General features: G+C 41.1%; 1 protein-coding gene across 2 annotated transcripts in view; it reads right to left on the bottom strand.

Annotated features, from left to right (window-relative positions):
* Positions 1-12,114, bottom strand: part of STARD3NL (STARD3 N-terminal like) — a 54,378-nt gene extending 42,264 nt beyond the window's left edge. The window contains exons 1-2 of one of the 2 annotated variants that reach the window (XM_043463099.1): positions 11,920-12,114; positions 7,493-7,554 (exon numbers count right to left, since the gene is read on the bottom strand). The gene's annotated coding sequence lies outside the window, so the exon portion shown is untranslated. The remainder of the gene's footprint in view (positions 1-7,492; positions 7,555-11,919) is intronic. The other variant, XM_043463097.1, reaches the window with a different exon arrangement.
* Between the last annotated feature and the right edge of the window lie 5,982 nt (positions 12,115-18,096).

Raw genomic sequence — 18,096 nt, 5'->3', positions numbered from 1 at the left:
GCACTGGCAGAGTCAGATGGTTGAAATGTTATAGCTATATCTCATCACTTTTCAAAAGTCTCTCTCTCTCTCTCTCACAAACAAGAATATTATTTTATTTTTCTCTCATTTTTTTCAGAAGCTGCTATCAAATGGCCAAGAATAACTGGAACAAAAAAGTCACCATAACTGCCTTCCTCCAGCTCTGTCCATAACTGTCCCCCTCCAACATCTAGTTCTCCTCCTTACAACTCTCTTCTGGTGCTCTAACTGACTTAACAGCTTGTTCCCCTTTTTGAGATTGAGTTCTAACATTCAAATATTTTTTCCAGAGCTGACCCAGAAACTCCTCTGTCTTAATCTTCCCAATCACAGAAGTTACACATAACCTTATTTTTCTTCATGAGTTAGTCATTTCCACAAGTCAAAAGACTGCTGATTTTTTTTTGGTTGCTGATTACCTATCATTTTCCAAAACTTTTTCTTCTCCCAGAAGAACTAAGTCTACTTTAACCTTTCCTAAAAAATCACAATAGATCAGTTATAAAGTATCTAATGATTATTATGGAGTTACCACTATTTTTCCCAATTTTGACCTCATTATTACTGTCAACCAGTCAATCATCAGCAGACAGTAATTCAGAGGAAACATGTTGCTCCTTAGTGCATATATTCTCATGAATATGTAAAACTTCCTCTTAGGGATGTGTTGCCAGCTTTGGCAATAATGGAATCAACAGTCATATTACTATCTAGACAGACGAAGGTCCCTCAGTTAAGAAATTTGAAATACATTTCAATGCATATAAGGACATCTTTCTGCTTTGAATGCCACTTAAGTACTTATTGTAAGCAATTTTCAAACAAATGCTTTCAGTTCTCAGAGTGGAATTCATGATCTTACTGATCTAGATCTGAAAATCAGTATCTCAAGGCACTGAGTTCACTGCTATCCTAGGAGTCAAAGGAAGGCAGCTAAAGATATAAATTTGTTTTAGTAACTGTCTTTCTTAATCTCAAAGACTAGAATTAAAAATGTGTTCATCACACATTCTTCATAAGCATTCTCAAAGGCAGAGAAAACAGAAGCTAAATTCCATGCAGCCAGCTGATGATCAGACAGCAAAGCCAAGGTGGATATTTGGAAGCAAGCTGCATTTCCTCTTTATTCAACGACACAAGACTCCTCTGGAAGGGTAAGGGTACCCCCAGGTGTCACTCGAGCTTTCAGAGCCGTCTTCTTCCACTCACTGCTCCTGTAGTGGCTCTATGGCAGGTAGAAGTGACACGCTAATAGCAATACTAGGAAAGACGTAGCATCAACTGTCCCTGGAGTTATCCAAGGCCAACTTCCCATCTCACAAACTATACCAAGTCAATAAAAGGCAGTGCTGCTTATATGCCTGGCCAGGAATATCTACCAATAGGTGGAAGTTACATGTGTTACTTCTTTGTTACTCTGACACAGGGGTAAACATAGTTCTTTACAAAATTACTAATCTCTACTGTAAGTCAAGATTTGAGGTTCAAAGCTTGGGTGCATGTGACTTATAAGGAAATCTCAAATCTTCATAGTGAGATTTAAAAAAGCACCAGTAGCCTTTCCTCTTTCTTCATCAGACTTTTTAGGAGATCACAAAGTAAAACAGAGCCTTAAGAGATCAGCTTCAGATGACTTTATCAACCTAACCTGTGCTTCAGAAAACAGGATCACATAAACAAGGACCACTAATTATAAGACTCAACACAACAGCTAGCTGATACAGTAATAAAACAGTTTGAACTGCAGCCTAATGGTAAGAATAGACTGGGAGCATATGTTTACAGAGGGAGAGGACATCACTAAAGTAAGATCTCTTTAAAATGAAAGCCTGAAGGAACCGCTTCCTCCCTCTGCTCAAAACTCCATTTCCTCACACCCAGAGCTCTAGACGGACTAACTTATGGTTGGTTTCCTTGTACACAGGTGGTTGGCACTGTCACTGTCTTTGTCCTCATCCTCCAGCCTGGAGTGCCTTTTCCTGCAACTGATAAACAATTAACAGCAATGAAAGCCTATTCATTGTTCAAGGAAGCTTAAGTACCACTTCCTCAATGAAATCTTGTCTGATCCCACTGAGAGATTATCTGTCTTTACCAGCACTTCTAATCTTTCATACAATTTTACATATTGTTTACATGTCTTATCCTCAGTATTATACCAAAGGTCCCAGAAGACACTTCTGTATCCTTAGCACCTAGGGAAATACCTGGCCATGTGTTTGTTAGGCATTCGTTTGTTATTATAAATTTGTTTACAAATATTGCTGTATAAAAGTTTGGAGTCTGGGTACTTGCTACCTAAAGTTAGCCAAGTTTACACAGATGTCTGGAGTTCCAACATCAATAAATGAAGAATATTTCATCTCTAATTACTAGCATTGACAATGGAATTAATAAAAATAGTCCAACCTTCCCAAATTAATTTGGTCATCACTTCTTCGTTCCTACTTTGAATTCTATTTAGTGAAGTCACTCTAACAACACACTAGATAAACATACAAACATATGGGAAAAAAAGGAAGAAATCACTATATGAGTGGGAACCTACCAGGACCCTGTGAATAAACTGAAATGTATGAAGCATCTACCCATGGAAAACACTCTGCTAGATGCTGTGGGGAAAAGTGAGATGGGAAAGACTGTTCCCTATCCTCAAGTAAAAGGAGAAAATGAAAGATATTCCCATTTGAATGCAGAGTTCCAAAGAATAGCCAGGAGAGATAAGAAAGCCTTCCTCAGTGATCAAGGCAAAGAAATAGAGGAAAACAACAGACTGGGAAAGACTAGAGATCTCTTCAAGAAAATTAGAGATACCAAGGGAAAATTTCCTGCAAAGATGGGCTCAATAAAGGACAGAAATGGTATGGATCTAACAGAAGCAGAAAATATTAAGAAGAGGTGGCAAGAATACACAGAAGAACTATACAAAAAAGATCTTCATGATTCAGATAACCACAATGGTGTGACCACTCACCTAGAGCCAGACATCCTGGAATGAGAAGTCAAGAGGGCCTTAGGAAGCATCACTAAGAACAAAGCTAGTGGAGGTGACAGAATTCCAGTGGAACTATTTCAAATCCTGAAAGATGACGCTGTTAAAGTGCTGCACTCAATATGCCAGCAAATTTGGAAAACTCAGCAGTGGCCACAGGACTGGAAAAGATCAGTTTTCATTCCAATCCCTAAGAAAGGCAATCCCAAAGAATGTTCAAACTACTGCACAACTGCACTCATCTCCCACAGTAGTAAAGCAATGCTCAAAATTCTCCAAGCCAGGCTTCAGCAATACGTGAACCGTGAACTTCCAGATGTTCAAGCTGGTTTTAGAAAAGGCAGAGGAACCAGAGATCAAATTGCCAACATCCGCTGAATTATCGAAAAAGCAAGAGCATTCCAGAAAAACATCTATTTCTGCCTTATTGACTATGCCAAAGCCTTTGACTGTGTGGATCACAATAAACTGTGGAAAATTCTGAAAGAGATGGAAATACCAGACCACCTGACCTGTCTCTTGAGAAACCTATATGTAGGTCAGGAAGCAACAGTTAGAACTGGACATGGAACAACAGACTGGTTCCAAATTGGAAAAGGAGTACGTCAAGGCTGTATATTGTCACCCTGCTTACTTAACTTATACGCAGAGTACATCATGAGAAACGCTGGGCTGGAAGAAGCACAAGCTGGAATCAAGATCGCCAGGAGAAATATCAATAACCTCAGATATGCAGATGACACCACCCTTATGGCAGAAAGTGAAGAGGAACTAAAAAGCCTCTTGATAAAAGTGAAAGAGGAGAGAGAAAAAGTTGGCTTAAAGCTCAACATTCAGAAAACTGAGATTATGGCATCAAGTCCCATCACTTCATGGGAAATAGATGGGGAAACAGTGGAAGCAGTGTCAGACTTTATTTTGGGGGGCTCCAAAATCACTGCAGATGGTGATTGCAGCCATGAAATTAAAAGACGCTTACTCCTTGGAAGAAAAGTTACGACCAACCTAGACAGAATATTAAAAAGCAGAGACATTACTTTGCCAACAAAGGTCCGTCTAGTCAAGGCTATGGTTTTTCCAGTGGTCATGTATGGATGTGAGAGTTGGACTGTGAAGAAAGCTGAGCGCCGAAGAATTGATGCTTTTGAACTGTGGTGTGGAAGAAGACTCTTGAGAGTCCCTTGGACTGCAAGGAGATCCAACCAGTCCATCCTAAAGGAGATCAGTCCTGGGTGTTCATTGTAAGGGCTGATGCTGAGGCTGAAACTCCAGTACTTTGGCCACCTCATGCGAAGAGTTGACTCACTGGAAAAGACCCTGATGCTGGGAGGGATTGGGGGTAGGAGGAGAAGGGGATGGCAGAGAATGAGATGGCTGGATGGCATCACTGACTCGATGGACATGAGTTTGTGTAAACTCCAGGAGTTGGTGATGGACAGGGAGGCGTGGCGTGCTGCAATTCATGAGGTCGCAAAGAGTCGGACACGACTGAGAGACTGAACTGAACTGATACTCAAGTAAAATATAATTTTATAGAGGAGGTAAAGCAGTTATACAAATAATTAGAAATCAAAGTCTAAGACGGTTGTAACACTAAAGGACAGAACTTTAGGTTCTTATGGCCAGAAAAAAGCTTGATAAAAAACTAGCCTACTAGCCTAAAAGAAAACATATGGCTTCAAAAGAAATGAAAAGGTGACCTCCAGCAAGGAAGAGGCAGATTAAATTAAAACCAGAGGAGAAGCAGGAGCACTTCCAGGAGACTGGGCTGCCCACAGTCTCAGAGGGGCCCACGTGAGGAGGCGCCGGGCAGATCCCAAGGCCACGCAGAGACAGTGTGAGAGCAGGAGGTCGCTTTCACACCTAGAGCAGGGGTACGAAAGCACACGGGCTCACGGAAAAGGCTACAAAGGCCGGAGAGGTCCACTGTTACTCAAACAGGCAGACAGCCTGGGCTTTCCTACAGGGTTAAACTGGACTCCATCGGTTACTGGCTGTCAAAAGACTGAGGTATGGCTGTGGTTCACTTCTCCAGGATATTGAATTCCAGAATTTATGTTGCCTGGTTGTCCTATAGGATATTGCCTTTAGCACCAGTACAGCAGAAGTCATTAAAAAAAAAAAAAATAGTTACTGCTGACACTGCTGCAGGACGAAGTACAGAACTTTCAAACTGAGTCTGTGCTGAGCAGCAGAGCATTAAAATTTCCAAGTGTGATGGATTGGCCAGCCTAATTCTCACACTCTTTTGGCTTAAAAGAAAAAGACAACTATCTCTAGTCTAGAAGCACCACCCCACCAATCTTTATTTCCAGAGACTTCCAAGAAGTGAAAACTTTTGCCCTCCACGTAGATTCTATATCTGTGCTTTTAATCAAATGAGTATACAATTCTCTATGATATCACAATGCTGCTAAGTCTCCACAAAAAAAGAACACAAACTGACGGCCTGGGACCAAACCTTGTCCATACATAAGTGATACTGCTTGTCTGTTCCTGGCTTGCATGATGTTTCGTCACTAGATTAACTGCCAATATTAAAAGATAAGCATTTTTCACACAACTAAAATCTAGATCTCTAGCTTCTCTTGAAAAAGAGGCAATTCTGGCAACGCTCCCCAGTTAACTCAGCCACCTCACTTACAGCCCTGTTTGGGCCTACTGGCTTTTGTTTTGTCCCCTGATTTACCTCCAATACTTTGGCCACCTGATGCGAAGAACTGACTCATTTGAAAAGATCCTGATGCTGGGAAAGATTGAAGGCGGGAGGAGAAGGGGACAACAGAGGATGAGATGGTTGGATGGCATCACCGACTCAATGGACATGAGTTTGAGTAAACTCTGAGAGTTGGTGATGGACAGGGAGGCCTGGCGTGCCACAGTCCATGGGGTCGCAAAGAGTCGGACACGACTGAGCGACTGAACTGAGCTGAACTTGTATAGTCTTTGGGTCCCTAACAGTCTGCAGCCAGTCTGCTGGCTGCACAGGGCCAGAGTTCACAAAGATCACTGGCGAGTTTCACATCCACTATGACTGCTTACTACTTGTGTAATCCTGGACAAGTCACTTAACCCACTCCATGCCTCAGGTTCTCCCTCCACAAAATGAAGACAATAATATGACCCATCGTAGAGGGTTGTTGAGAGGAATAAATTAGTTTAGTAAAGCAGTGGTTCTTTAGGTGCCTGTGGAGGGAAGGACTCTGCTCACTCACTCCAGAACATATAGCAAAGACTGGAGACATTTTTGGTTGTCACCACTGGGGGGAGGTGGGACTGGTATGCAGCGGGGTAGAGCCTACGTATGCTGCTAAACCCCTTACAACTCATAGGACAGCCCCCAACACAAAAACATTATCCAACCTAAAATATCAACAGTGCTCAGGATACCAAATCCTGACATAAAGCATTTAAAATACCACCTGACACATAGGAAGCCCTCTCAGTTATTATCAGTAATAACAGAAGCAAGCTCTAGCTGGGGCTCCCACCTCAGCTGGAGAAAACTCTTAATTTCTCAAGACATCCTTCTGCTACCTTGGAGGAATTTAACAAATAGGGAAATGTACTTGAAATTCCCTGGTTCTACGTCATTCATTCAGCAGGTCATTAATCAATTAAAGAACCATGAGAATATATTTTCCTAAAACAAAAAGCAAACAAGAACATCCTCTAGTGAGCAACAACACACAGTGTCAGAAAAGTAAACTGTCCTGGAAAACATGGGACATAGAAACTGGTGATTACTGCAACTTAGAAGGCACCAGACTGAATTTCCTCCAGCTCCTAGTTTAATACAGAGGATGCCCATTAACCCCAAGATATTTTTTAGAAAACTGTGATGAGAGGGGAAGTAGAAGAGAAAGGTTTTGCCTTTTCATTTTATTAATTAATTTTTATTTTACCTTTTTTGGCTGCCCTGAGCAGCATGTGGGATCTTAGTTTCCCAGCCAGGGATTAAACCCATGTCTCCTACCATCAAAGCTCCAAGTCTTGACCACTGGATCACCAGGAAAGCCCCAAGAAAGAGGCTTTAAACTAAAGATCCTACCAAACCAGATACCAGCCAATGCTTGCCCAGGAAGATCCCGTGGACTTAAACAGCTCAGTTGGGGATCCTTGGACAGAGTTCCTGCTTTGACTTGGAGTCACAACAAGAGGTGTCTTCCAGATGTAGGGCAGCTCACTAGCCAAGCAAGTCAAGCAATCCAGAAAGGCCTCAGCTGTGCTGAAATACACTTAAGAGGCTACCAGGAATTCTGTGGTAGGACATCAGAACGAGTGCCAGCCCCTGCTGCCGTGAACCAAGAGTGCTGATCAAGCTCCGTAGCCCAGCACTGTAGGAATCTCTGACTCGTCCTCTGGGCTTCAGTTTTCTCAGTCACTATTAAAAAGTAGAACTGCTGTTATCTTTTTCCCAAAACCATAAACACAGAAAACATGGATTCTTATTTGCAACAATGTGCCTTCAATACTTACAGCCCAAACATCTGAGTTGCTCTCAAGGGACCCCTTGGTAACTGTAGCAGTAGGACACTTAACTGTAACAGGAAAGAAGTTCTGCTGAATCAAAGCCAAGAAAAGCATTAAAGATGCTTCTAGCAAAGGTAAGGTAATAAAAGTTCTATAAATCTAAAAAGGCTGCTGCTGCTGCTGCTGCTAAGTCACTTCAGTTGTGTCCCTCTGTGAGACCCCATAGACGGCAGCCCACCAGGCTCCCCCGTCCCTGGGATTTTCCAGGCAAGAACACTGGAGTGGGTTGCCATTTCCTTCTCCAACGCATGAAAGTGAAAAGTGAAAGTGAAGTCGCTAAACTAAACCAAAGGGCTCTATCATTTACACACACACACAAAAACACAACTTTTCAAGTCTAAAACGAATTGTTAAATCTCTTTTAAGCTCAAGTTAACATATATTTGAACACCCACATACAATATAGTACACTACCAAAGATATCCAGATTGGTAAACTGCATCACTGAGCAAGACTACCAGAAGTGCTGTCAAAGAGAAGGCTTCCATTAAAGCGACAAAGGAAACAGCTCATTGAGAAAGGAGCACAGACGGACAGAGTGGCACAGGCAGAACTTTGGCTGCATTTGTTTATGCAGAACGCATTTCAGGCTGCAGGCAGGGCACAAGCAATGGCACTAAAGCTGGAATGGCCAGGAGTCCAGTTTGGGGCACTGGGTTCATGGTGGAAGGACAGCACTGTAATCTGAGGCCAAATTATGACAGCTTGGACCTTCAGAAGGTATAAGTCAGCTGCACAAACTAATTCCAGTAACATTATTCTGATTTGACTAATAGAAAAGTTGATCACCATTAAGTTACTGTGCTGTGCTTAGTCACTCAGTCGTGTCCAATTCTTGGCGACCCCATGGACTACAGCCCACCAGGCTCCTCTGTCCATAGGATTCTCCAGGCAAGAATACAGGAGTGGGTTGCCATGCCCTCCTCCAGGGGGTCTTCCCAACTCAGGGATCGAACCCAGGTCTCCAGCATTGCAGGCAGATTCTTTACCATCTGAGTCACTTACAGGGGAGTCAAAAAGCTATCAGAAAGTAAATTCAGCTATTTGTTAATTTACTATAATTCATCAGTTATATCCCAATCATAATTAATAAAATAAGCAAACCTTAGAAATAAAGAATGGGTATTTTTAAATTGTAGAAAGAAAGTGACCCCCTTTTCAACAATATAATTTAGACATGAATTTTGACTCATTTTTAAAAATGATAATGCATTACTAAGAAAGAAAAGTTGTATCCCTGAGTTGGCCCAACAGCTTCCTCAATTATAGGAAGAAACTCTTACTTGCCAACAGAAACTATGAACCAGAAAATGCTCAGTGATGTTCCCATAATTGTAAGTAAACAGTTAAAGCTGGGAAAACAACACATTGTAAACTCCCTACAAAGATTTGTGAAGTTGAACTGTAAATTTTAAAGTCATTTTGAAGCAACTTTCTACTAAGAAAACCAAGGTTCACAAAGAAAGTTTACACCTGCTCACTGCTGAAAAGGTGAATTAAAATACAGTAAGGGGCTATTTTGGGGCTTCCCTCATAGCTCAGTTGGTAAAGAATCTGCCTGCAATGCAAGAGACCAGGGTTCAATTCCTGGGTCCGGAAGATCTGCTGGAGAAGGAAATGGCAACCCACTCCAGTGTTCTTGCCTGGAAAATTCCATAGACAGAGGAGCCTGGTGGGCTACAGTCCATGGGGTCTCAAGAGTCGGACATGACTTAGCGACTAAATCACCACCATCACTATCAAGGGGCTATTTTACCCCAAGCAGAAGCACTGTCTCATCTTTTTAAAAGATGCCTTGTATGAGTTTATGGACAGTAAGTTCATGATGTTGAAATATTATATTTCTCTATATACCAAAACCCCTTGTGATGGAATGTCCATGGAGTTTAAGTACAGCAGAAAAAACATTAGGCTGAAAATTAGTAGGATGAGAATCTGATGCGAGTTCTGTCTCGAAAAGCACTGAATAGGCTTCCCCAGTCTCACCTTTAAACTAAGAGGATTGAATCATGATCTCTAGAGTGCTATTTCATAAAATATTAATTTCAGAATAGAGAGTTGTTGTAATACATTCAGGGAGGTACCAAGCTTCATATCACGGATCAAGCTTCAATGGCAGACTAACTGGAGTGTTCAAACCTGGGCTCCCTCAGTACCAGGTGGTAGCCTTATGCAGAAGTGTCCTCTTCTATCAAGAAAGGATAACATTTACCTTTGCAACAGGAAAGAAGACTCAGAAAGTATATAATGCATCTGGTATACTGTAGGCACTAAATAAAGGCAGACATTAAGTCTCTGGCCAGTAAGATAAGTTCTAATGGGGAAGAGGAATCCACTTGACAAAGCAGTTTCCTAGAACTCAGCCTGGAGAAGAGCAGGGATTGAATGCCTGGCACATAAATACTGGAGAGGACTCGCAGTTGGGAGTAAGAAGGATCAAAGCAGGAAGCAGAAGATAAGTAAAGGCTCAGAGCACTGCACATAGTAACAATTAACAGGAAAGAAACAGTGTGGGACACAGTGCTCGAGGGAAGATGACATTTTTCCATTAAGAAAGAGGACCACTGGTGAAAAAACATATAGTGATTTACTATAATGATTTCATAAGCAATATAAAGCAGAAAGCCAGGTTAGCATTATATGAATGTCACTAAGAAAAATGAAGAGAGCTTTGACAATTCTTTGTCTGGAATTCCCACACGGGACTGAGATGATCGCAATCCTGCCCACCTCTGAGTGCCATTTCCCTCACTTTTGTCCTCCCACCTCATTCTCCCCTAAGTATACCTGACTCCAGCCACACAACTTCTCCTCTATCCCTGGAACACATCAAGCTTCTTTTTCCTTTAGCTCCTTTGCACTGTCACTGCTGCTTGGAAACTTCCAGCAGATCTTCCCATGGCTGACTCATTCTAAACATTCAGATCTCCAAACTTCCTCAAGGAAATCTTTCTGACCACCCATATCTAAATTTCCTCCCACACCCCAGTCGTGCTCCAGCCCCTGGTAATTTCTTTTCTAGCATTTATCATTATCTAAAATTGTCATTTTTGTTTATATATTTATAGTATCTCCATCAAAATGGAAGGTCTTGAGAGCAAGACTATTATTTAAAGGTTTCCACATTCAATCCTCAACATCTAAAACAAAGCATAAGATGAGGCAGAGATGAGGTGATCATCAGATAAATTTGTCCAAAGACTAAAGTCAAATGATAACAACCATCCTTCTGTGAACCTTAGTAAGGAAAAGTCCCCTGAAGCAGTTTTAATTTCATTTCTTCAATGCAGTTTTATGCAATAATGCACTCTTAAAGGTCAATGTCTGAGACAGAAAGATTTAAAGAGAATGAATTCTTCATGACAATACAAAACATTATATATGGATACATATATTATACAGTACACATTTTTACTTTATGAGCATGAATTATGCCCCACCTTATTAGAACCCATAAATAAAGCATCTTAGGTATCCTAAGATGTTTTGTTTCATGAGGATGTATGGGTAGATGGAATATATATATGTGAATTACCTTTCAGAACTCTTCTCCACAAAGAATTCTGAGATAAACTAATTCCAGTATTAGTATGGAGAGGTTTGACCTGTTATTTTGTTACCTAGCTAAGCTTATCCAAACTACTACTAAGTCAAGTGATGAATTCAGTAATTCCATCTGTGAAATAGAAGACAAATGACATGAAGATCAATTGGCACTTTAAGAGAATAAGAAAAGTTCCACAATGTTAACTCATCTTTGAACTAAAGGAAAGAAAAAAACATCCCTCTCTAATCCTAAACCAAAAAATAAGCATGCTACTGAGATTTCAAAATATGGCCAGATACCCATGAGTGAGCAAAGCAGTGAACTGAAACCAGAGCCAGAACATTCGTGACTTGTGCTTTAATTTTTAAATTTTGTTTGGAACACAGCTTTCCTTAATGGGAAGGAAAAAAAAAAAAAAAAAAAGAGGTCAGTAACCGACCTTGTTCCTATAGCCCACGCATCAGCCTAGTCACCATTCTTGGTCACTATGGTGGGCCCAAGGGGCCAGCAGAGGGCTTGATTTCACCGAGGGCTGCGCAGGATGAAGGAATGGAGACCTCTCTACTAGCATCCATCCCCTGAATGCCCACCCAAACCTTGGATGAAAAGGGGCTCCACAATCTGCAACTTCACTTCTGTACCCATTATAAACAAGCCCGCCAAGCCCCTCCTCCTCTCCAGAGGACGGCGAGGGCCGTACAAACAAGCCGGGATGCTCGGTTCTGGCCTCCGTTCGCGGGTCTCCAGTGAGCCCCGGGCAAATCATCTGATCCCGATGACTCAGTTTTCCAATCTGTCAAATAGGGTGACCAGAAACCCAGCCTACCTCATCGGGTGGTTCCGGGCCGGCCGCCCCAGGCTGGCCGGGAGACCGCGGCTCTGTGGCGGCGCCCGCGGCAGTCTCTGCCGGCGGAGGGGCGGGGCTCGGCGGGGCGGGACCAGAAATCTAGTCCTGCAGAAGTCGCGTAGCCCACCGCCCGCGTACTGTCGCCCCAGGACCTCCTAGAGTACCCGGCCTATGACGTCAACACGCTGACGTCGACGCACAGAGGTCGTATCTCGCCCCGGGGACCAAAGACCGGTAAGGGCCAGAGAACCCCTATAGCAGAGCGGCGATTGGTGAGTGACTGTGTCAATCGTATACTGTCCAGTAAGCGTCGCGGGAAGGCGCGAGGGGCGGCCCGGCCGGCCCTGAGGCGAGAGTGGGAATAGGAAACTCCGGCTGACTGAATTGTCGCGAATCCGGTGCCGCAGGGTTTTATGATGCATCCCTTCGCTCTCCTGGTAGATTCTTCTGGCTTCCCCCAGTCTCTTGGTGACAATTTAGGGTCCAACTCTGGAAAATAATCATGGGACTGGATTTCAGGGCCCTTGGGCGCTCCAGAAGTGAAAAAGTAGGACATTCAATTTCCCTGTTCAAGAGTTACCTCAGCTTTGAATTCTCGGCCCCGGCCCCAGCCCCAGCCCCACCCCGATTTAGGATACTCTCTCTGCGCTCCTAGCGCCTAACACTTCAGTTTTAATAGTGGTGGTGGTGGTGGTGGTTTAGTTGCTAAGTCGTGTGCGACTCTTGTGACCCTGTGGACTGTAGCCCGCCAGCCTCCTCTGTCCGTAGGATTTTCCAGGCAAGAATGGTGGAGTGGGTTGCCATTTCGTTTTCCAGGGGATCTTCCCAATCAGTTTTAATAGTAGTCACATTTTTTTATATTTGTATAGGTTTTCGCTCGAAATTGACCTCCTTTATTGTTTGACTTCAGATTATATTTTAATGAAACTACTTTTCCTATAGGTAACTACAGTTAGACTGTTCAAATATATGAAGGACTAAAGAGTTACATAGAGGGAATTCCGCTTCCAGGTCCTCAGGTACTCGGTTCGCCTATTGAAGTCAATAACTTGAGTGTTGCTGATTTTTTGGGTATCCTTCCAAAGACATTATAAGTGCTATTATTCATGTTAAATTACATATAATCATAAATTTAAACGTCACACATTAGCTAATCGTTTTCAGGGAGTAATTAAAAACCAGTCACTATATGGTGACTTATGGGCTTCCCTTGTGGCTCAGCTGGTACAGAATCCGCCTGCAATGTTGCAGACCTGGGTTGGAGACCAGGGTTCAATCCCTGGGTTGGGAAGATCCCCTGGGGAAGGGAACGGATAGGCACTACAGTATTCTGGCCTGAAGAATTTAATGGTCTGTATAGTCCGTGGTGTCCCAAAGAGTGGGACACGACTGAGTTGACTTTCACGTATGGTGACTTCTAGTTCTCTGCATTTACATACCTGTAGATGTTGGTTTTTTCCCCCCAGTCAACATTATATCCTTGAGATCTTTCCATATATATATATATATATATATATATATATAAATTTACCTCTTTCCTTTAAAATACTACATGGTAGTTCTCAGAACCAATAGATAGATTTAATTTATGATTCCTTTTCCCTGGGACATGTTTGTTTCTTTTTTGGTTTTTTAATTAGAAATGTTGCTACCTTCAACGTGTGTTTGTGCCTTTTTGCACGTATATCCAAGTGTTCTCTAGGGAAAGATACTAACATGTGGAAGTGCTAGATGGACAACATCTTATATCTTATTAGTAGATTCCTTCCGTTTACTCCTTTAAGTAGCTGCTACAACTGACATTTGTACCCTAAATATATGAGTACCCCTTGCCCTACGCCTTCACCAAAAATTAATGAAATACAATTTAAAAAATTTTCTGAATGGATGTGTGTGAAAAATTGTTAAGAGATGATATATGTACAAAAGTGCAATAATCCCTAGTGCATATCTTGGTAACAAAATGAATGAACTTGTGTTACCACCTCCTGCATCAAGATTTTTAGATGTTTACCATATATATAAAAATCTTATACTCCATCTGAGTCATCACAACCCACACAAAAATTGCCACTATTTTGAATTTTATAACCAGAATTAGTTTTGCCTGCTTTTGAATGGTTATAAATGACCACACATAGTATATTCTCTTGTGTGGCTCTTTTCACTCAATAAAAATTTGTAAGATTGATAATATTAAAGAATATAGTAGTAGTTTATTCCTTTTTATGTAATTCCAAAATTTATTTGTCTAGTCTAATATTGCTTAACATTGAGTTGTTTAAAGTTTGGAGTGAGTAAAAATTATGCTGCTATGAATATTTTTGTACCTGTTGATGCACATAGTTATCCATTTGATTTTGATACATACCTAGTATAATATTACCAGAAAATGTATGTATATTCAGCACTAGTAGCCACAGGATGTACATATATTCAATATTATTCTGTATTAGTAGATACTGCCAAATTTCTGGTCTTAGCAATTTATAGTCCACTAGCAGTGAGTGAAAATTCCAGTTTCTTCATGTATTTGCCACCACCTGAAATTCTCAGTTTTGTGTTCATCTTCTTTTTTTATTTTTTTAAACTTTACTGAGACAATATACAAAAGTTGCAAGTATTTAATGTATACATTTTAATGATTTTGAACCCTGTGATAACATCACCACAAACAAGGTAATAAACATATCCATTGACAGACCTCTGATTTGAAAAGATCCATATGCTCATATGTTTGTAGCAGCTCTATTTACAAGAGCCAAGATACAAAAATTACCCAGAAGTCCATTGACAGATGAAAGACAAAGATATGGTACATATATACAATGGAATACTACTTAGCCATAAAAAAGGAAGAAATAATGCCATTTGCAGCAACTTAGATGGACCTAGAGATTATCATACTAAGTGAAGTAAGTCAAAGAGAAAGACAAAATAGCATATGATACCACTTATATGTGGAATCAAATATGATAGAAATCAACTTATCTATGAAACAAATTACTCACAGACATAGAGAACAGATTTGTGGTTGCCAAGGCACAGGGGAGGGGGGATGGATGGATTGGGAGTCTGGGATTAGTAGATGGAGACTATTATATATGGAATGGATAAAGAACAAGGCCCTACTGTATAGCACAGGAAACTATATTCAATATCCTATAATAAACCATAATAGAAAAGAATATTAAACAGAATTTATATATATAACTAAATCACCTTCTGTACACCAGAAACCAACACAACATTGTAAATCAATTATACTTAAATAAAATTTTAAAAAATACTCATCACCACTAAAAGATTTCTTGTGTCCCCTTGCACTTTTTTTAACGGTAAGAACATGTAGCAAGAGATCTACTGTCTTTAAGTGAACAACCTATGTTAGCTATGTGCCCTATGTTGTACAGCCAGTCTCTAGAGCTTATTAATCTTATATATAACTGTAACTTTATAACCACTGAAAAATCCCCAGTTTTCTCCTCCCCCATCTTCTGGCAGCCACCATTCTGTTGTCGGCATCTGTAAGTTTAACTATACTAAATGCTTCATTTAAGTGGAATCATGCAATATTTGTAATTCTATGACTGACTTATTTCCAGACATAATATTTTCCATGGCAATGCTGCATCTCCAGTCTTCTCTCTGAACTTCGTGTGAGCCACGAGCTAAGCTGGACTTTGATGTCTACTTTTCAGATGGTTGGTGCCATAAGAGAAACATGTGCATGCAGGTAGGAAATGCTGCTACAACTGTAGATTGCCCTCTCCCCTCCCCCAAGTACAGTCCAAATTGGCCCTCACCTCAAACTCCTCCAGGCCACGTACCTGAGCCCCAGGACTTCTCCGCCCTTCCAAGTTTGCATTCTGGGACCACACAACTGCTGAAATAGCCCATGAGAAGTTTTAGGTCTGAACTTTATATTCCAGAAATCTCTGAGAATTGATTGCAAAAAACAGATCCTATAAAGAAAAAGTGATGATTGAACCAAATGAAGCAATGTCAGAGTAAGAAGGTGTCTCTGGTTGTGCAGCTGATTTATATAACATGCCTTTTAAGCAATTAGAACTAGATGATGCAGTTGTTTGTCACCCGATTGAATTTGAAAGGCAAGAAATACATGGAGTAGCACTTTAGCTTTTGCTTAGGTCAAAAAAAAAAAAAGCAGTTGTTACTTAAATAAAGGAGCATTTAAAATGAAAAATGAATTTTTTGATTAAACTGTAGAGATATAGATGGACTTCCTGGTGGCTCAGTGGTAAAGAATCCACCTGCAATACAGGAAGCACAGATGTGGGTTCGGTCCTAGGATCAGGAAGATCCCCTGGAGGAGGGCACAGCAACCCACTCCTGGAGTGGAGAATCCCAAGGACAGAGGAGCCTGACAGTCTACAGTCCATGGGGTCGCAAAGAGTCGGACATGGCTAAAGCAATTTAGCATGCACAAAAGTATACATAATATTTACTTCTGAGTCCATCCATGGTATCCCAAGTGGTAGGATTTCCTTTTTTAAAATTGCTGAATAACATTCCATTCCGTGCATATTCCACATTTTCTTTATCCATTCATCTGTTGTTGGAAGTGTGGGTTGTTTCCAGATCTTGACTGTTGTAAATTATGCTGCAATAAACATGGTAAATGGGCCTCCCCCATGGGTCAGAGAGTAAAGAATCTGCCTGCAATGAGGGGACACGGGTTCGATCCCTGGGTCAGGAAGATCCCCTGGAGGAGGGCATGGCAACCCACTCCAGTATTCTTGCCTGGGGAACCCCATCAAGAGAGGAACATGGCTGGCTACTGTCCATGGGGTTGTAAAAAGTCAGGCACTACTGAAGCAACTGAGAATGCATGCAAACATGGTAATGAAGATACATTTTTAAGATCCTGATTTCACTTCTTTTGAATATATATCCAGGAGTAGAATTACTGGATCAGATGGTAAAAGTTATAGAAAATATAAACAGACTAATAACAAATTAGGAAATTGAATTAGCAGTCAAAAATCTTCAAACAAGAAAAGCCAGGACTAGATGGCTTCACTGGTGAATTCTACTAAATATTTAAGGAAGAATCAGCACCAGTCTTTCTCAGACTTCTCCAAAAATTCAAAGAGGAGGCAGCATTTCCAAATCCATTTTATGAGGCCTCTATTGCCTTGATAACCCAACCATAAAAAGGTATTTCAAGAAAAGAAAATTGCAGCTTCATATCCCTGGTAAATGTATACCCAAAAATGTATAACAAAAATTCTAGCAAACAGAATTCAAGAGTACATGGACTTCACAGATGACTCAGTAGTAAAGATCCACCTGCCAATGTAGGAGCCTGAGGAGATGCAGGTTTGTTCCCTGTGTCGGGAAGATCCCTTGGAGGAGGAAATGGCAACCCACTCCAGCATCCTTGCCATGATAATCCCTTGGACTTAGGAGCTATAGTCCATGGGGTCACAAAGAGACATGACTGAGTGACTGAGAATACACATCTATGCCATGATCAAATGGAATTTATTTATGGAATGCCAGGATGATTCAACATAATCAAATAAATCAATGTGATTCACCACATTAGCAAATGAAGGATGAAAATCATATGATTATCTCAACAGATGCAGAGAAAACATTTGACAATATTAAACCTCCCTTCCTGATAAAAACTCTTAGCAAATTAAGTGTAGACAGAAGGCACCTCAACACAATAAAGATCAGATATGAGAAGCCCACAGTTAACGTATTCAATGGTGAAAATTTGAAAGTTTTCCTTCTAAGATCAGGAACAAAGCAAGGGAACCCACTCTTACCATTTATGTGTGACTTATAGACAGTCCTAGACAGAGCAGCTAGTCAAGAAAAAGAAAGAAAAGCCATCCAGGGAATTCCCTGGCAGTCCAGTGGTTAGTCCAAGCCTTCACTGCTGAGGGCCTAGGTTCTGTCCCTGTCTGGGGAACTAAGATCCCACAAGTTATGTAGCATGGTCAAAAAAGAAAAGTATTTTGCTTTAAAAAATTTTAAGGCGTCCATATTAAAAAGGAAAGAAAATTGTCCCTATTTGTAGATGACATGATCTCATATATAGACAACACTAAAGATTATACAAACCCACAATCCTATCCAGTCAGTCAGTCAGTTCAGTCACTCAGTCTTGCCCGACTCTTT

This window comes from Cervus canadensis, chromosome 3 (assembly GCF_019320065.1).
Source record: "Cervus canadensis isolate Bull #8, Minnesota chromosome 3, ASM1932006v1, whole genome shotgun sequence".
NCBI lineage: Eukaryota > Metazoa > Chordata > Mammalia > Artiodactyla > Cervidae > Cervus > Cervus canadensis.
This window is presented reverse-complemented; position numbering and strand designations above follow the sequence as displayed.